Source organism: Salvelinus namaycush, chromosome 1 (genome assembly GCF_016432855.1).
Source record: "Salvelinus namaycush isolate Seneca chromosome 1, SaNama_1.0, whole genome shotgun sequence".
NCBI lineage: Eukaryota > Metazoa > Chordata > Actinopteri > Salmoniformes > Salmonidae > Salvelinus > Salvelinus namaycush.
Genome location: NC_052307.1, coordinates 69,323,628 through 69,345,610, shown reverse-complemented (window position 1 = coordinate 69,345,610; position 21,983 = coordinate 69,323,628).

Here is a 21,983-nt window from a genome sequence, read left to right as displayed (position 1 = left end):
GATTGTTTTCTGTGACTAAAACGGGGCCTCCACTCACTCAATTAAGTAAAAATTAGAATGTTCTCTATTCTCTCGCAGCAAAACACTGTTTATCACTGAGAGTTCAATTGGTTGGCCCTCCGTGGAAATGTTATCCATATCACACTAATGAGTTCCTAGACGTTTTTAATGTCTCTAATTCTTGTTAATTAAATGTAGCCAAAGCTCACTCCATCTGGTAACTTGTAATGAAAGTAAAATTAGGGCACTGTTCAAAGCAATGAGGTGTTATAATTATGGTCATAGATTATCATTGTAGGCTACTCTAATTTGTTAAGCAAAATGTCAGAGCAAATGTTTGTATTGCAATGCATTTTGCATGAAAGCATTATCTAGCAGTGAGGTAAATCATAAATGATTCACCTGAAACACCATGCACCATACATGCCAGCGCCCCGCCTTTGCTGGGCAAAGGTAACCATCCAGCCAGGACGGGTTGTGCAGGCTCTACGCTCGAGACCTCCAGTGCGCCTCCACGGCCCAGTGTATCCGGTGCCTGCTCCAAGAACCAGGCCTCCAGTATGTCTCCCCAGCCTGGTGAGTCCTGTGCCTGCTCCCAGAACCAGGCCTCCTGTATGTCTCCCCAGCCTGGTAAGCCCTGTGGCTGCTCCACGCACCAGGCTGTCCATACGTCTCCTCACTCCAGTGATGATCCATGGCACGAAGCCTCTAGTGATGGTCCATGGCACGAAGCCTCCAGTGATGATACATGGCACGAAGCCTCCAGTGATGATCCATGGCACGAAGCCTCCAGTGATGATCCATGGCACGAAGCCTCCAGTGATGATTCATGGCACGAAGCCTCCAGTGATGGTCCATGGCCCGGAGCCTGCAATGAGGATCCATGACACGAAGCCTCCATAATTGATCCGCGGTCCGGAGCCTGCAGCGACGGCCTCCAGTCCGGAGCCTCCAGCGACGGTCTCCAGTCCGGAGCCTCCAGCGACGGTCTCCAGTTCGGAGCCTCCAACGACGGTCTCCAGTCCGGAGCCTCCAACGACGTTATCCAGTCCGGAGCCTCCAACGACGGCCTCCAGTCCGGAGCCTCCAGCGACGGCCTCCAGTCCGGAGCCTCCAGCGACGGTCCCCAGTCCGGAGCCTCCAGCGAGAGTCCCCAGTCCGGGGCCTACAGCGAGGGTCCCCAGTCCGGGGCCTGCACCGAGGGTCCCCAGTCCGGGGCCTGCAGCGAGGGTCCCCAGTCCAGAGGTGCCACCAAAGTGGGGGGAGCCAGAGGTGGAGCAGGGTCTGCGTCCCGCACCGGAGCCGCCACTGAAGTAGATGCTCACCCGGACCCTCCCCTATAGAGTCAGGTTTTGCGGCCGGAGTCCGCACCTTTGGGGGCGGGGGTACTGTCACGCCCTGGCCATAGAGAGGCTTTTATTCTCTATTTTGGTTAGGCCAGGGTTTGACTAGGGTGGGCATTCTAGTTTCTATATTTCTATGTTTTCTGTTTCTATGTTTTGGCCGGGTATGGTTCTCAATCAGGGACAGCTGTCTATCGTTGTCTCTGATTGGGAATCATGCTTAGGCAGCCTGTTTTTCCACCTTAGTTGTGGGTAGTTGACTTTGTTAGTGGCCTGTATAGCCCTAGTAAGCTTCACATTCGTTTTTGTTGTTTCTTGTTTTTGTTGGCGACATTCAAAATAAAAAGAAATGTACGCTCACCACGCTGCACCTTGGTCTGGTCATTTCCCTGACGACGTTCGTGACAGATCAGTCATGAAGATAGTAACTGAAAACATGTTGGCTCACTATTTAAAAAGAAGATGGAGAACAAGCTATAGGATGAGAAATACCAGAGTTTGGTAGCGTTAGCTAACGTTAACAAAAAAATCCCCCAAAATAATATTGCGATACTGTACTGTATACATCCCCCCCATCCCTAGTAGAGCTCTGCTACCCGACCTGAGCCCAACGAGCCACGACATTATACATTGGGTTAGGGCTGGGTAGGGCCTGTTTTTTCATCAATAACTAGGTACGGGCAGGGCTTGGGTATCACTAAATTGATCAAACATTTTGAAGCTGAGCCATTTGCCTGTGCTTTGCTTAGCAGTACAGTCATATCTGACTAAGATCATAACATGGTGTCAGAAGTGCTTCTACCTCGTCAAATATAAGACGAGAGAGATTTTTTCACAGAAAATAATAATGTTCCTTGAGTTTTGAGTGACGTGCTCTCTCATGTCTCTTCTTTGAGCAGAGCAGCCCAAGTGGTGCCGTTGCTACGGATACTCACAGACTCCAGCGTCATGAGCAGAGCGCATGCAGAGGGAGCAGCACGCAGGAAGCGAGTGACAGACAGAGAGGAGCAGCTAATGGATTAACAGAGGAAGTTATTTCTGATTTCGACTTTGGGGCAGGGCAGGGCCTTAAATTTGGCAATCAGGCCTTGTTAGGTGGCATAGGTAGCATCTTGCATAAAGACAGCACGTTCTTGATTCATATCTAATTCCAAAGTAAATAGTTGATTATGTCAATTTCAGTGAGGGGGTATGACTCATGGCTATTATGCGCTGTATCTGCATAATACTGGCTATAATTGACTGGTATATGGATACTAACTACAAGATGTCAGCTTCATGACATACAAACTGGAGGAAAAACATTCTGAATGATCTAACTCGGCAAGTCATCCCCCATAACATTGTCAGAGGATGTACTGCTTCATGATGTCAAGTAAAGCAGTATACCAGGGATGTAGATGCTAACAGACCCAAACTGTTGTTGTGCCCTCTGCCACTGGAATCACATCTTTATTAGTTGTTGATTAAGTCATGTCATGTTTGACTCATGTCAGAGTAAATGTCTACATAAAGGTGACTTAAGCACCAAATGAGTCCGTAACATTTGACTGCAATGCTAACTGTGCTTTTAAAATGTGCAACCCTTAATCTCTGATGCCTTTCATGAAGCACTAACTGTATGTTCATGCATAAATATGATTTTCACAAGAGAAAAACTCATCAAGATGCAAAGCTTCATTTAAACCAGAATATCTTTCCCAAGGGAACAAGAGAAAGAGGACTGGGATAGAAATTACAATCCTACATTACAATTGAGAATACATTCAGATGTGTTAGTATTCCATAAGCATTAGTTATTAAATTAGCCCAGCAATGTTTCTCTACCTACTGTTTGATTATGGCACCATGTTATACTAGTGACATCGTTAGTGACACAGGGAGAGAGGGATTTAAAATGAAACAAGAATCAGAGAACTGCCTGCACACTGCACAGGCTGAACGGGACTGGATGAATTAAATGGCAACACTATTCTTGATCTATGTCTGCTACAAGGCTTTTTGATGCAATTTCCTCTGCTAGATTTGAGTGACTCTTTTTAATAGAGAGTAGGGCAGAGCAGAGCCAAAGAAAATGGAATTGAATGAAAAAGCCTTGCCTGCAGGAATCAAACAGAGCAGCTACACACAGCAGCATTTACTTTCCCTTGCTCTCTCTCTCGTGTGCCCGGAAAACAAAAATGCAATATGGATATAATCTTCCACTTGACTGGTGCTTTACAAGGAAATCATTGTCCTCGCCTTAATACAAGGCTCAAAGCCATGGTGTAAAAATGAATTTATTTATCTCCCCTGAAATGATCAGATTGTCACAACGATTACCATCAAGAAGAGTAATAATGCACACTGTTTATTATTATTAATTACGATCTAGGCTCCCTTTGGACGCACCAGCAGAGGGAGAGAGGAGGGTGAAAGGACAGTGTTTCTGCCATAGCAATCCAATCCAATGGTGAGAGGCCTCCTGATGAGAACAGACATGATTTAACTGTACTGTAGTAGCACCACATGTTAAAGAGCCCTCTGCCTCTAGAATCACTCCGCCTCTGGAATCACCTACTGCAGCACATCCAAACCCTGTCACAGCAGCTCACTATGAGGAAGAACAAACACACTCTTTGTTTCCACGGACCGTTTTCTCCTCTAAGTGCTACTGTGGAATGACTGGAGGTGAATTAAACACATACTTACTAGCTGGTAACCTGCTATTGGGGTGCTTGCAGGAGGGCCCGACTTTTAGAGAGATTTCAAACCCATCAGAAAGCCTCCAGCTGTGGATTCTTCGCGTTTGTCTGAGGGAAGCCATGGGCTGCAATCCAAATGTCATTTTATTCCCTACATAGTGCGCTACTTTTGACCTTGACCAAAGCCCTATGTGCCCTGGTCAAACGTAGAACATTATATAGGGATAGGGTGCCATTTGTGAAGCCTGTTGTCTCTGGTCATTGTAGCTACGCTTCAATGGGGATGTCTTGTTTTGCTCTGACTATGGATGATAGTATGTGTCCTATTCAACTGCATAGGGATTATATTGTAGTTGTTTGTTCTAAACATGAACTGTTCTCCAGATGGAAGGTGAAAGTACCTGCAGGTATTCTCAATGTCAGGTTAGAACCTACTGTCAATGTCATCTGAAGAAGTCAAGGGTATTATCCTGTATCCAAGTTTCAACATTTGAATGTATCCAACTTGGGATAAATAAAAAAAACGAATCTCTGTGTCATGTGACAATAGACAATGTCACGTTCCTGACCTGTTTTCTGTTAGTTTTTGTATGTGTTAGTTGGTCAGGATGTGAGTTTGGGTGGGCAGTCTATGTTTTCTGTTTCTATGTTGGTTTTGGGTACCTGATATGGTTCTCAATTAGAGGCAGGTGGTTTTCATCTCCTCTGATTGAGAATCATATTAAGGTAGGTGTTTTCACTTTGTTTGTCGTGGGTGGTTGTCTCCTGTGTCTGTGTATGTTACGCCACACGGGACTGTTTTCGGCTTTGTTTGTTCGTTCGTTTTATGTAGTCAGTTTTCCTGTTCATGCGTTCTTCGTGTTTCATGTAAGTTCGTCGTCCAGGTCTGTCTACGTCGTTTATTGTTTTGTAGTTTGTTAAAGTGTTGTCGTGTTTTTCCGTTTTGTAAATAAATATTATGTCAAATCGAAACGCTGCATTTTGGTTCAATCCCTGCTCCTCCTCTTCGGATGAAGAGGAATATCGCCGCGCTCGTGAGGAGATGGAAGCAGCGAGAGCCCAGGAGCGGTGGTATGAGGAGGCAGCAAAAAGACGTGGCTGGAAACCGGAGAATGAAGCTCAAAACCGCAGATATGAAGGTACGCGGCTAGCAAGGAAGCCCGAGAAGAAACCCCAAAAATTTCTTGGGGGGGGGGCTAAGAGGTAGTGGGTCTAGGGCAGGTAGGAGACCTGCGCCCACTTCCCAGGCTAACCGTGGAGAGCGGGAGTACGGGCAGACACCGTGTTACGCAGTAGAGCGCACGGTGTCTCCTGTACGTGTGCATAGCCCGGTGCGGGTTATTCCACCTCCCCGCACTGGCAGGGCTAGATTGAGCGTTGAGCCGGATGTCATGAAGCCGGCCCTACATATCTGGCCACCAGTACGCCTCCTCGGGCCGGCTTACATGGCACCAGCCTTACGCATGGTGTCCCCGGTTCGCCTACATAGCCCGGTGCGGGTTATTCCACCTCCCCGCACTGGTCGGGCGACGGGGAGTATTCAACCAGGTAAGGTTGGGCAGGCTCAATGCTCAAGGGAGCCAGTAAGCCTGCACGGTCCGGTATTTCCGGCGCCACCTTCCCGCCCCAGCCCAGTACCACCAGTGCCTACACCACGCACCAGGCTTCCAGTGCGTTTCCAGAGCCATGTTCCTCCTCCACGCACTCTTCCTATGGTGCGTGTCTCCAGCCCAGTGCCTCCAGTTCCGGCACCACGCACTAAGCCACCTGTGCGTCTCCAGAGCCCTGTACGCACTGTTCCTTCTCCCCGCACTCGCCCTGAGGTGCGTGCCCTCAGCCCGGTACCTCCAGTTCCGGTACCACGCACCAGGCCTATAGTGCGCTTCGAGAGGTCAGTGTGCCCTGTCCCTGCTCCCCGCACTAGCTTTGAAGTGCGTGTCTCCAGTCCGGTGCCTCCAGTTCCGGCACCACGCACCAGGCCTACAGTGCGCCTCATCCGGCCAGAACCATCCGTCTGCCCAGTGCCATCTGAGCCATCCGTCTCCCCAGCGCCATCTGAGCCATCCGTCTCCCCAGCGCCATCTGAGCCATCCGTCTCCCCAGCGCCATCTGAGCCATCCGTCTCCCCAGCGCCGTCTGAGCCATCCGTCTGTCCCGAGCCATTAGAGCCGCCCGTCTGTCCCGAGCCGTCAGAGCCGCTCGTCAGTCAGGAGCCGCTAGAGCCATTCGTCAGTCAGGATCTGCCAGAGCCGCCAACCAGACAGGATCTGCCAGAGCCGCCAACCAGACAGGATCTGCCAGAGCCGCCAACCAGACAGGATCTGCCAGAGCCGCCAACCAGACAGGATCTGCCAGAGCCGCCAGTGAGCCATGAGCGTCCAGAGCCGTCAGCGAGCCATGAGCAGCTAGAGCCGTCAGCGAGCCATGAGCGTCCAGAGCCGTTAGCGAGCCATGAGCGTCCAGAGCCGTCAGCCAGCCATGAGCGTCCAGAGCCGTCAGCCAGCCATGAGCGTCCAGAGCCGTCAGCCAGCCATGAGCGTCCAGAGCCGTCAGCCAGCCATGAGCGTCCAGAGCCGTCAGCTAGCCATGAGCGTCCAGAGCCGTCAGCCAGCCATGAGCTGCCCCTCAGCCCAGAGTTGCTAGTAATCCAGAACTGCCCCTCAGTCCAGAGCTGTCTCTCTGTCCGGAGCTGCCCTTCAGTCCGGAGTTGCCCCTCTATCCTGAGCTACCTCTCTATCCTGACCTACCTCTTTGTTTCGAGCTATCTCTCTATCCCGGTGCTGTCCCTTGTCCCGGTGCTGCCCCTTGTCTCGATGTTACCCAAAAAATTAAGTGGGTGGAATAGGAGGGTGGTCAGTCGTAGGGGGAAACGTAAGCTGGGATTGACTATGGTGGGGTGGGGACCTCGCCCAGAGCCTGAGCCACCACCGTGGTCAGATGCCCACCCAGACCCTCCCCTAAACTTTGTGCTGGTGCGCCCGGAGTTCGCACCTTAAGGGGGGGGTTATGTCACGTTCCTGACCTGTTTTCTGTTAGTTTTTGTATGTGTTAGTTGGTCAGGACGTGAGTTTGGGTGGGCAGTCTATGTTTTCTGTTTCTATGTTGGTTTTGGGTACCTGATATGGTTCTCAATTAGAGGCAGGTGGTTTTCATCTCCTCTGATTGAGAATCATATTAAGGTAGGTGTTTTCACTTTGTTTGTCGTGGGTGGTTGTCTCCTGTGTCTGTGTATGTTACGCCACACGGGACTGTTTTCGGTTTTGTTTGTTTGTTCGTTTTATGTAGTCAGTTTTCCTGTTCATGCGTTCTTCGTGTTTCATGTAAGTTCGTCGTCCAGGTCTGTCTACGTCGTTTATTGTTTTGTAGTTTGTTAAAGTGTTGTCGTGTTTTTCCGTTTTGTAAATAAATATTATGTCAAATCGAAACGCTGCATTTTGGTTCAATCCCTGCTCCTCCTCTTCGGATGAAGAGGAGGAGGAACGCCGTTACAGACAATAAAGTAATCTTCTTCAATGTGGAATAATTAGAGCCAAAACAATTCCTATGATGATGCTAGACAGCATGATAACATAGTGATCAATAAAGTCAGCATCACAACCATATCATATTCCTTCAGACACCGGAGGAAATACTCAATTTGCATATTCTTTTGTTTTCTTTTCAATTGCTACCTGTCAAGTACATTTCTAATCAAAAACAGCTTAATGGCTCATTTAAGCATTCATTCTTTAACAAATGTCGACATTGGGACATGTTAAGATGCCTTTGCGTTTGTCAATGCATTCTAAAGGGAGAGAAAGTAGTCCAGAAAAGAGTAGCAAGGGATGAGACCACTATTAAGAAACCTAGCTAATCCCTATTCTCTAGCATGAGGTAAACACTCCGTTCCTTGAAGTAATACAGACAGTAAGGATACAACATCATTTGCATAGGTTAATTAAAAGCAGAGTCCTACTTTCCGATTCCCATTGATTGTGATGATGTGAATATTAATGAAGAAACAATTCATTTACATGCAGCTAATAATGCGTTCAGTCTTTTCATAGCTGCTTCCATCTTGGATGCGTTGTAAATTGCTGGATCTTTGAGAGCATTGCCTGCACACATGACTAACAAATAGTAGGTCTATCTATTAATTCACATAAAATAATGACTCCCTATACCAGTTACAGGGACGAATGTCACTTTAAAAAAAATATTATTATGCATTCAGATGTCAAATTCTGATTCAGTCCACAGTGAATAGGTTAGTTACAGAATGTACCCCATGGACAAGCTTCTGTAATGGCACAGCAGTAATAGACTATATCACAAATGAAACCTTGAGCATGGATATACAGATGCTTGCTTGATCACATGTATCACCATGCACAAGCACAAACCTCAGGATGCTTTATAAAGTGTATGCCCCCTCCTGGCCCACCAAAAACACATCTATAATATGTAGCTCCTGTGGTTGCTGTTTATTAAGTCTTGTAGCAATTATAACTGCACAGCTGCTCAACCGGATGCCTGTGCTCCCTGCTCCGAAGTCATGTTGCCAAATTAAACATGACAAACAGTAAGTATGTTATCAACAACTTGTTCATCAGTAAGGATAACAGTATAATGCCTGAAATGCATGAGGAGTTAGTTAGTGCAGTTTACGTACCGTAACATCTCATCCATGATGAGCATGGTTGGAGAAGCATAAGTAAAGGATGGCATTGAATGAGTCAATGAAGATGTTGAGAAAATAAAACACAGCTAATGCAACAACCTGGATAAATACTAGGACACACGGTAGCTGGGTTTGGACCACTTTGGCAAACAAGTACATTGTTCAATGTGGCGTAGTCGTGAGGATTTTGATCAACTCTATGAAACAAGAGAGGTCAGCTCCATTGAAAATACACTAACACACAAACGTGCACACACAATACATGGATACACATGCACACACACAAACACACAGTGAGAGCAGCATAACTCCACTGCAATTGAATTGTGATGTGCTGCTGCAATGCAGATGGAGTTTTTTATCTTCCTCAGAGGAGGAGGGCAAAACGGTAATTTTCCCTCCATTTTAGCCAGGTCCTTCTCTCTTATCTCAGCACCCTCCAGTCAAAAAGGCATGATCATCATTCCATTCCCTTTTATACCTCTTTTCTGCTTGACAATTTCATATACTTCAAAATTCATGATCTCATCACAATGTAGAAATTGATTTAGCATGCTGGTGATTTTCTTTCATCTCAGAAGCCCATTCCATTTGGATTTTATACTTTGAAGGCTGCAAAAAGATGTGATGAATTTTCACACCATTCAATGATGTTCTAAATCAAGTCAGATTTGATGGTACTTCTTCCACCATACAGACAGAGGGTCCGATAAATCTTTACAAGATAATAAACCCTCACTAACATTGGAGTCCTTTAGTATTACACGCCAGGACACAAGTAAAGGGCTTGAGATACACGGTAGACAATCCCAACATAAAATGCAAATAAATAGTATTTTAAAGCTTTGATGATTTCATGGAAAATCTTTTACATGTGTGCACTGCCCTGTTTCTTTTCTAAACGTGCATCGCAATTATCAGAGGGATTTATGTACATTTACATTCTATGGGGAAGAGACAAATGAATAAACGTATTGCAACGATGTGATTTAGATCAGGGAGAGAAAATTGAATGAATCAATATGAATATAATGTTGCCTTGAAAGACACCCTGCTGAGGTTGAGGCAACATAATAATTGATAGGTAGCATTTGCAAATCCCTTTGAAAGGCTCCATTAATCTTCTCAACTGGATGATGCTCTGGGACATACATGGGTACCAAATGACACCCTATTCCCTATTCCCTATAGTACTTTTGACCAGAGCCCTATGGGCCCTGATCATAAGTAGTCCACTATATAGAATAGGGCACCATTTGTGACTCAGATCATGCAACTGAGTTGGAAATGACTTGTCATCCTCACAGCAGTGCACTGAAACATTTTTAATGGCGGTATAATTGTTTTTCTGATTAGTTAAAAGAGGGTGTTTGTTTGACTATTCATTTACATGCTCTGTTAACAAGGACAGTGTTTGTCGTGACCCAATTCCCCATGCAGTACACAGTTGAGGGTGATGAAATCCCATTGAGCTGTATGAACAACCTTGGCAATGGGGAAAAGAGAAACTGAAAACCTTCAAGTGATGCTTCTTTGCCATTAATCAAAGGTGTCCCCTTCATGAAGAACAACTAACTCCATGAACAACTAACTCCAAAACTTCAATGGTTACTCCTTATTTCCCTGTCTTATCGGCACCTACTGTAGATTGCAGTGAAGATACTAAAATCAATAACTGCAAGACTTGAAGAGAATGCTTTAGCAACACACTTGTGAACACCTTGTTGTGTTTCTATGATCTAATATTATATAATGAAGTGTCACTACAATGAATCCATACTGAGTATACAGCTGAGAAACAACAATAGCTAAGACCATACAGGTCAAAAATATGCAAAGTATTGAAGAATCAAAGTACCATGTAAAACCAGCTTTCAAGAACCCTTATTGGCATTCTTATGCATCCCAATAAGTGTTCTACAAGCTAAATAGTACATTGAATATACACTGACTAAAAATATAAACACAACATGCAACATTTTGAAAGATTTCTCTGAGTTACAGTTCATAAAAGGAAAGCAGTCAATTGAAATGCATTCATTAGACCCTAAATTACACTCCTAGAAAACAAAGTGCTATGTAGAACCTAAAAGGGTTCTTCGGCTGTCCCCATAGGAGAACCCTTTGAAGAACCCTTTTTGGTTCCAGGTAGAGCCCGTTTAGCTCCAGGTAGAACCCTTTGGGTTCCATGTAGAACCCTTTCCACAGAGGGTTCTACATGGAACCAAAAAGGGTTTTCCTATAGGGACAGCCGAAGAACCCTTTTGGAATACTTTTTCCTAAGAGTGTATGGATTTCACATGACTGGGAATACAGATATGCATCTGTTGGTCACAGATATATATATATTTTTTAAGTAGGGGTGTGGATCAGAAAACCAGTCAGTATCTGGTGTGATCACTATTTGCCTCATGCAGCGCGACACATCTCCTTCGCATAGAGTTGATCAGGCTGTTGATTGTGGCCAGTAGAATGTTGTCCAACTCCTCTTCGATGGCTTTGCGAAGTTGCTGGATATTTGCAGGAACTGGAATACGCTGTCATACACGTTGATCCAGAGCATCCCAAACGTGCTCAATGGGTGATATGTCTGGTGAGTATGCAGGCCATGGAAGAACTGGGACATTTTCAGCTTCCAGGAATTGTGTACAGATCCTTGCGACATGGGGCCGTGCATTATCATGCTGAAACATGATATGATGGCGGTGGATGAATGGCACGACATTGGGCCTCGTCACGGTATCTCTGTGCATTCAAATTGCATTGATAAACTGAAATTGTGTTCGTTTCCATAGCTTATGCCTGCTCCTACCATAACCACACCGTCACCATGGGGCACTCTGTTCACAACATTGACATCAGCAAACCTCTCACCCACACGACGCCAAACACGATGTCTGCCATCTGCCTGGTACTGTTGAAACCAGGATTCATCCTTGAAGAGCACACTTCTCCAGCGTGCCAGTGGACGTCGAAGGTGAGCATTTGCCCACTGAAGTCGGTTATGATGCCAAACTGCATTTAGCTCAAGACCCAGGTGAGGATGACGGACAGGCAGTTCAACATCCCTGAGACGGTTTCTGACAGTTTGTGCAGAAATTCTTCCTTGTGCAAACCCACAGTTTCATCAGCTGTCCCGGTGGCTGGTCTCAAACGATCCCGCAGGTGAAGAAGCCAGATGAGGAGGTCCTGGGCTGGCATGGCTACATTGGTCTGCGGTTGTGTGGCCAGTTGGACGTACTGCCAAATTCTCTAAAATGACATTGGAGGCGGCTTGTAGTAGAGAAATGTACCTTAAATTATCTGGCAACAGCTCTGGTGGACATTCTTGCAGTCAGCATGCTAATTGCACGCTCTCTCAAAACTTGAGACATCTGTGGCATTGTGCTGTGTGACAAAACTGAACATTTTAGAGTGACCTTTCATTGTCACCAGCACAAGGTGCACCTTTTTTATGATCATGCTGTTTAAACAGCTCCTTGATATGCCACGCCTGTCAGGTGGATGGACTATCTTGACAAAGGAGAAATGTTCACTAACAGGAATGTAAACAAATTTGTGCACAAAATTAGAGTGAAATAAGCTTTTTTTGTGTGTATGGCACTTATATTTTTGATCAGTATAGTTACTGACACTTTCATTTGTAAGTCAAGAACAAGAACATTAGAGAACAGAATGTGCTGCTGGAACCTGCGCAAAGGTTAAATCCCCATTCATTCAAACCTATAATTATACTCTACTTGCCCTACTTTCAGAGGTTTAAAAATAACTCCTTTTCAATGAGCAGATGTTTGCATTTTAACAGCAGCTGTCATGGCCGGGCGCTGGCTGGCTTGTAACACTAAAACTCCTGGTAATTGAGAGGTAGTTTTGCTTGTCAAGTGAAGAAATACATTTGTCACAACAAACTGCCAGAATTGATTGATAAGGGGGAAGGACTTTTTTTCAGCATCCTGGAAATAATTTGAACTTTTTGGTCATGGAGCCCTCAGCTCCAGTGACTGTGCTATGGGGGAGCTAGGGCTTTAAATAGACACCCTTCATCAGACCATACCCGAACTCTTCTGTCATGCCTGGGCCCAGGCCTGGGCTCTGCTGTACTGCAGACATGTCTGGTAGAGGGAAGTAGAGCTATTCACAAACACTTGGATGAAAAACCACAAATCCAAACCAGTGAATCCAGTATCAAAGCACAGTACATGTAGGCCTATTGTATTTACTAGGTGCCATTCTATCTCAGTAAAACAGTCCCCACTTCTTTAAACCCAAAGACCTCACTTATCTCTATTCTGTCCATCAGATGTTATGTAATCCATAAGATTGCCTATTCAAACATGTCAGAGTGACACCGGCTGTGTTCTGTACTATGTATATAGATGTGCTAGACATCATCAATCATCTCCAAGGCTTTTCAAACACAGAAATAGAATAGCAAGAAGACTGAAAGGATTTAATTTTTTTTGGTTAGAACCACATAATAAGCTTTGCTAGTTACTTATACAATTGTATGCCCCTCGTTTGTTTTGAATAGCAAGCATCATCATACAATACTTATGGAAGGACTTTAATGAATACCAACTTTATTTACTAACAGGACAAATATAAGCACCCCCTATTTGACCTTTGACATACTTACAACTCTCTTCTCGTCTGTAAGTAGTATTGCCCATAAGCACTTAGCACACAATCTTTGCCTTGTTGTTTAACTCTAAAAACAACAGGGAAATGCCATTGCTTCATAGCATATTCAATATCCAGAGGTGGCTCACCGAGCTATAACTAGGCCATATCCCTTGCACAATTCTTTGATTATTTCTCCACAAGTACTATTAGCTACTTAAATATAGTGAATTGCTGAACTGAACTTGTGGTGGCCTGGTGGAAACAAAAGAACAAGGAAAAACATGCTTGTTCACTTTAAGTGTGCCCTCTAAAATGTCCAATGCTTCCTCCATAGAAAGACCCCAGCAAGCCTTGTGTTGGTCGTGAACATCAACCCACACCCGAGTTCAGGATGGAACCAGATCTAAACACAACAGAATGAACCTGATCAGCCAAGTCCCCTGGGAATCTGCTGATGTGCCAAAAAGGCTCAAGTTCACAAGCAACAAAAACCAAGGACGCAAGCCACCTGCTGCTGACTGAACAATGCAACAAGCGATGGCTACAGGACTACTGGTCACAGAGGCAGGCAGCACTCAAAGCCAAACACATTGTTGACTGTCCACTGCTACGTGAGTATGGAGCTCTGACAAAGAGACTGGTTTGAACACCATCAATAATTAACCATATTGCTCATACCAGCATGGCTTTATTAAATGACCAGGCATATGTCTGTCTGACTGTCTGTCAATGATGGTAACAAATAAACAATGCATCTTATGAGATGATGCTAGTAGTCAGTTGTACAGTCATCTGCAGTATGTGGAAATGTACAAACTCTGTCATCAAATTGCTTGACTGTTTGAAGCAGACTGGTTAGCTGTAACATGAAAACACAAAGGGATGACTTGCAGAATCCCAGAGGAGTCTGCATTAGTCATTGTGAGGGCTATCCATTCCAGTTCTTTTGAGTTAGAGACAGATTTTTCCTATCCATCCCCAAAATATATATATATATATATGCTGAACAACCCTACCCTTCTACTTAAACAACCCTACGTATATTAAACTACCCCAAATCATATCAAATGTCATCCATTGAGTAACTTCTTCTGCTATTTGCTTTTGAATAGGCAACCCCATGGGACCAGAGAAGTGACCTTAGAGAGTTTGGGGGTTGGGGCTTTCAGTCGAGACGACCTGCTGACCCCTTTCAGACACTCAGGGCTCTATTATGAACAATGTGCTTTTCATAGAATCACACTTCTTATATGTCAACATAAAGGAATCTCAGAAGTTCTACCAGTGTTCATCATTCTCCCAAGTCACAGGAAGCCCAATATGGTCATTTATAGTGGTAGCTCTAACATAAAACCCGATACTTGTTTTTGAAAGATAATTTTCCAAACAGTTTGGCTTCTTTTATCGTCAGTTATTTTAGTTCTCCAGAAGACTTCACCATGACAACTCTATTAAAGTAGTGAGCTCTCTCTCTGTCTATGTTTCCATCCAGTGACTGCTGCTGGTCTGCTCTGGTCCGTCCTGCTGCTGACATACCAAAGCTTTCAATAATGACTGCTATTTTAGGCGCTGGTGACAGGAGATATGATCCTAAATATCAATGCTCCATTCAATCCACATTCCTTCCAGATTAACGGAGGTGCAGCGTCTCAAAATGTGCATCGCCATGTGGAGTTCTAAAATAATCTGTTGTCGAATATCAGGCAACTTTTCAAGAAGGAAAGAAAAGGAAGGTCAATGATTTAAGTGTAGACGTTCAGCAAACTGGTAGAGAGCTCAATCCAGCATCTCAATGAGTTATCTATTCTCCAAAAGAACGGGTAGCCTACAGACAGAGGAGGCAATGTCTGTGGAATCAGCTCAGTATCCCCAACACACACACACATAGACCAAGGGGATACACACGCACATACTGAGCCCCCTGTTGTGTGTATTAGTCACTCATATATTTATTTGCGACTGGTAGTGCCAGTTTCACATATGAATGAAAGGGAACAGGAAATTGCACCTGCCTCTTTGTTCTCTGCCCTGAGGGGGACCTCAGTGTTTGTCCTAAAGCACTCAGGGGTGTAGTTAGTAGGGTTAGTCTTTGAGCCACACAACCACTGAACATGATTAAAGGGCTAAAAGTAAAGATGTTAAACCAACTCACTCTGGCAGCAGCAGATTGAACATGCGTCAGGGATACAAAACAATACTTTAAGCTTAAAGCTTCTCTATCCCACTCTCTCTCATACTCTCTCTTTATCACTCAATAACTACCTCACTCACTGTCTCTCTCTCTCTTTCTCCCACTCTCTCTCATACTCTCTCTTTATCACTCAATCACTACCTCACTCACTCTGTCTCTCTCTCTCTCTTTTCTCTCTCCCCCTCTTCTTCTCCCTCTCTCTCGCTCTCTCCCTCTCTTTTTTTCTCTTTCTCCCTCTCTTTTTCTCCCTCTCTCTCTCTATCCTTCTCTTGCTCTCTCGCTCTCCCTCTCGCTCCCTCCCTCTTTCTTTCTCACACACACACAGAGGAGATAAAGAATTAGGCATCCTTCCAAGTACATTAGCATCTTTTTAAAGCAGTCTGATTAAAGAGGGATGCTAAAATAGAAATAATTTAAAGCAGAATTGGATACAGTAAGAGGGATAATGTGTCTGTTGTTAAAATGCAAGACAGCATCCCAGACTCTTTACTGAGAAATGTTATTCTCTCTCTCACACACACACACACACACACACACACACACACACACACACACACACACACACACACACACACACACACACACACACACACACACACACACACACACACACACACACACACACACACACACACACACACACACACACACACACACACACAGAGAGAGAGACACACACAGAGACACACACAGAGCTTCTACTCCCTTCTCCCCATCTACTTAGCTAGTTGCTTCACCCCCATCCTGAGAGAGAGATGGGAGCAGTAGAAGGAGAATAAAGAAGGCATCTGTTCTGAGCCAGGTCAGTCATGCCCTGTTTGGGATGGCTGGAATTGGAGATCCCAGGACAAACAGCAGCAGCTCCCGAGACACAGGCCTGTTAGTCATGTTTGAATACTGCAATGGAAGGAAAATCCCTTGAAAAAACAACAAGCAAGAAGAACCCAGTCATGGGCTCGTTTGTAAGTGTTAATTCTTTACCTGTTGCTGGAGGCTAAGCAACACAATAACTAGATTCAGCTGGTTTGGTTTTAAGCTCATTGGTACTGCAGGCAGGCAGATGCAACACATCGCACTACATTATGTTATGGAAATTAGCTAGGCCAGACAAAATAACTTGCAGTATATTATGATGAAAAGGAAGCTTGATCTAGGCTATCAGAGGGCAATACGATGTCTGAAATGTATTTCAATAGCAGATCCTAATCATGACCGCACCTGTGGTTACATTCCAGATCTAAAGCCAAAAGGGCAGTTCTTCAAAAAACACCCAACAAAATAGAGAAACCACAGTAATCACCATATAATATGACCCAAGTAACATCCCAACTCATTGGGGGCCTAGTTTTCTCCTTGCAGCCAGTTCTGCAGCACATTACTGAGAGCATTTAGGAAATAAATATGCTGTCTTTTCTGTTTTTCATTTCACCATCTTTTTGTTCTGATCACTGATTTCTATTCCCAAGGACAGCCTATACTGTCTCCACTGGCAGAGGCATGAGTGAACAGCTGCCTCTTTGTGTTTAGAGTGGCTACAGGTAATCAACAATGCATCCACTTGCGCAGGACTCTGCAGAGGGAATAGCTTTCAGCAGCACTGGATGATTGAATGTATTAGTCTTTGAATGGCAAACTGATTAGGGAGGTTCACAAACGTTCATGGCCATTGCATGATATCCTCTGAGAAATATGTTTTTTTACATTTAGGATTAATCATTTTTATATCTAACCATATCCATTCAAGTGGTGTACACTGACCAAATGACATGCACACAATGAATGCATTGTTCAGATAGAGTATTCACAGTCACACAGTCGCACAGTCTCTTTCAGTAAATGTAGCTCTGGTCTGAGCTTCAAATATGAAGAAGCTGTTTCAGTAGGCATAAGCTCCAGGTGGGTGATGATGAGTGTCTCTGTGGTATTTGCCGAGCTGAAACTGTTCTGAGATTTATGATAAGAGACAGGATCAGGACCTCAGTGATGTCCGTTCAGGACATGCAGATACTGCTGGGGGCCAGTCAACATGGGAGATTGGGAGATATTATGTAGTTAAATAGATCACTTTTCCATTCTCTAGCTAACACACACGCACCCACCCACGCACACAAACACACACTTGTTTCTGCACCAACTGTAATCACAGGCCAAAGGCAAACCAAATCAGACCAAACCTAACAGACAAAAAAACTAAGCATTTTTCAGCACTAGTACTGTTTATTATTCTCCCTTCTCCACATAACCACCATCTCCTGAAATAACTAATGTACCAACGGTGACATTAAATGTTCTCTACTTCGTCTCTGCTTTAAGGCACTGAATCTAATGAGCTTTATCTTCTTTGTAACAACGTTTGGCTGAGCGTCTCTTGAGATTCCGGACCTAGTGTTAAAAACAAAGCACATGAAATCGAGGCTTGGGAAAGAAGAAAAACAGAAATCTAGTCTGAAACGGTCTTTGTTTTCTATATGGCAGTCATGTACATTTTACAGCTAATGAACAATTTGGCATGAGCACAGTGCTGTATTGTTAGTGCCAGCACTCGAGATTGTGGCAACAACAGACTAGGCAGAACAAATAGAGTGCACCGTGAACATGTTAGAGATGAATCAGGTTGTCAACACAAGCTAAAGCACAGCCTTTCTGCATCTCACATTTTAATTATCAGCTCGCTTTTTTAAAGGGCTCAGTAGACGGAGCAGATTGTGAAAACATGAGTGTAACTGAAATGAGACATGACTTGTTTTCCAATGAATATAGAGATTAAATTACAATATTATAGGTGATATAAAAATAAATGCGCTGTAGGTATAATACAAAACTGAAATAAGAACCGTGAACCTTTCACTTTGTTATATACAGTATATTAGTCAAATTTCTAAATCAAAACAAAATGTTAGCTAAAGCACGGTGGAATTACGATGAAAGCAGTGGGCACAGAGGTAAAGCGGTTGTGAATCATCAATGTTATTTTGTCTCCAGGCTACCGCACACCTTTATGTAGTGACCTTCTCCTGTTCTGTTCTGCTTCGCCAGTAACTGTCAGCATCACAACAACCATAACAGACACAGAGTCTCTGCTTTCATAACATTTCTCAAAACCTCACAAGACACGTTTTTCAAAAACATGTAGATTTAGCTTCTAAAATATTACATTTTGCAGAGGAACAAGTTTAATGAACAATATGAGGATGAGGATTTAGATGATTATATTTAATGAATTGTTTGAAAGCTTGTGTATATCGCCATGCTATTATTTTTTTAAAGTTAACTCAATGTTTGCATGAAGGTGCTTGAATGTCTGCCATACTAATAAACCAACTAGGGCCATATCAGCAGCTTGTCACGGATCCCTCCGGAACGTTCATCACGCACACCTGTCTCCTATTCACACTGAATAGTATTTGTATATACAGTTGAAGTCGGAAGTTTACATACACTCAGGTTGGAGTCATTAAAATGTGTTTTTCAACCACTCCACAAATTTCCTGTTAACAAACTATAGTTTTGGCAAGTCGGTTAGGACATCTACTTTGTGCATGACACAAGTAATTTTTCCAACAATTGCTAACAGACAGATTATTTCACTTATAATTCACTGCATCACAATTCCAGTGGGTCAGACGTTTACATACACAAAGTAGACTGTGCCTTTAAACAGCTTGGAAAATTCCAGAAAATGATGTCATGACTTTAGAAGCTTCTGATAGGCAATAGTACGCAAGTACTATACAAACAATAGTACGCAAGTATAAACACCATGGGACCATGCAGCCGTCATACCGCTCAGGAAGGAGATGTGTTCTGTCTTCTAGAGATGAACGTACTTTGGTGTGAAAAGTGCAAATCAATCCCAGAACAACAGCAAAGGACCTTGTGAAGATGCTGGAGGAAACAGGTACAAAAGTATCTTATATCCACAGTAAAACAAGTCCTATATCAACATAACCTGAAAGGCTGCTCAGCAAAGAAGAAGCCACTGCTCCAAAACCACCATAAAAAAAAGCCAGACTATGGTTTGCAACTGCACATGGGGAAAAAGATCGTACTTTTTGGAGAAATGTCCTCTGGTCTAATGAAACAAAAATAGATATTTTGGGCCATAATGACCATCGTTATGTTTGGAGGAAAAGGGGGGAGGCTTGCAAGCCGAAGAACACCATCCCAACCGTGAAGCACGGGGATGGCAGCATCATGTTGTGGGGTGCTTTGCTGCTGGAGGGACTGGTGCACTTCATAAAATAGATGGCATCATGAGGCATGAAAATTATGTGGATATATTGAAGCAACATCTCAAGACATCAGTCAGGAAGTTAATGCTTGGTCGCAAATGGGTCTTCCAAATGGACAATGACTCCAAGCATACTTCCAAAGTTGTGGCAAAATGGCTTATTAAGGACAACAAAGTCAAGGTATTGGAGTGGCCATCACAAACCCTGACCTCAATCCTATAGAAAATTAGTGGGCAGAACTGAAAAAGTGTGTGCGCGCAAGGAGGCCTACAAACCTGACTCAGTTACACCAACTCTGTCAGGAGGAATGGGCCAAAATTCACCCAACTTATTGTGGGAAGCTTGTGGAAGGCTACCCGAAACGTTTGAACCAAGTTAAACAATTTAAAGGCAATGCTAACAAATACTAATTGAGTGTATGTAAACTTCTGACCCACTGGGAATGTGATGAAATAAATAAATGCTGAAATAAATCATTCTCTCTATTATTATTCTGACATTTCACATTCTTAAAATAAAGTGGTGATCCTAACTGACCTAAAACAGGGAATTTTTACTTGGATTAAATGTCAGGAATTGTGAAAAACTGAGTTTAAATGTATTTGGCTAAGGTGTATGTAAACTTCAGACTTCAACTGTATGTGCCCTTTGGTTTCCATGGTCTTGTCGATTATTGTTACATGTCCGTTGGTGCGTGTGAGTACCTGTGCTGTTTGTTTTGGGCTTTCGTGCCCTTGTGGATTGCGCAGATGATTACAGGTCTCGTCCCGTGTGATAATCATTTTGTGTTATTTATTCGAGGTACTCCTCGCTCTTTTGTTTGGGTTTCAACCTTGTGTTTTGTGTATGTGTTTGTTTGGTCTTCGTTCCCATGCCTTTACACGGCACACCGTAATTTTGTGTAATACAAAACCCTATCACGCATTCCTGCGCTTGTCTCCCGAATCATTGTTACCAACGTGACACAGCTGCAATGGTTAGCTTACAAAGCAAAACTTTACCTTTTAACATTTCTTCTCCAGGAGAAAGTTTAATTTTCTAATTTACATGGCATAAATGCCAGCATATAGAAGCTGTAAAGAAACAGAGATACACGGAGCATGAACTAATTGGAGTGTAAGCGAGCTAATTATAACCTAATTACAGGCCCGGCTTACCTTACCTCTATTAGCACACAGTGGGTTGGATAATATGGGTGAAATAACTACTCATGCTTTAGCCAAGAATCATCAGCTAAGGGCTATTTTTTAGTAAGTAATCCAATTAATTGACAGCACCTTTGCTATTTTACCTTACTATTAATCCAATCAAAAGATAGAACCTTGCTTTGTTACCTGACTATCCAGCTCATTTGGATTTGTTTACACAATCTACACCTCATTGGATTATTTCATCAACATTATATTACAGCCACTGTGGACATATCAATATAATGCATGATGGTAGTTTTCTGGAGGGACTCATTTTCTCCCTATACAACATACAGTGGAACCAGACAGTTTTATAAGCCAGGATGTTACACAGCCCTAGGTTGATAGTCTACACTCTTAGAAGAAAGGGTTACAAAAGGGTTCTTCAGCTGTCCCCATAGGAGAACCCTCTGTGGAAAGGGTTCTTAATGAAACCCTAAAGGGCTTTACCTGAAACATTTACATTTTTACAAACCAAAAGGGAACCAAAAGGGAACCAAAAGGGATATTCTACCTGGAACCAAAAAGGGTTCTTCAAATGGTTCTTCTATGGGGACAGCCGAATAACCATTTTAGGTTCTAGATCGCACCTTCTTTTTCTAAAGTTGATATCTTTGAAGTGAGGAAGCTGGTTAAATTGCCTATTCATTTTACAGCTTTTAGAACATCCACCCAATATATTCCAAATAGGAGTCCTCTTCTTCACCACTTAGCTTCCAGTAATGCAGCCAATGTCCCTCTTTCTTTCTCTTTCCCTCCTAAGTACTTTGTTATTCACCAGTGGACAGCCTGGAGCAGTATAGCAAGAGCCTGCTCCAGTTGTGTTGTATTGCGCTGGATTACAATCACAGATGACAGCCCAGACAAGTTTGAGGCAGATGGTTCTTAACATGGCATCAGTTACAAGGAAACCCTTTCATCCTTTGTTTTCATCCTTTGTGCTCACTGCACACCAGACATCACATCATTAGAATCCCATTTTTCACAATCGGCCATTACAGCGAACCTAACTGCAAGGCAGATGTCAGATGGATGGGCCATGTAAGAGCCCTACCCTTTT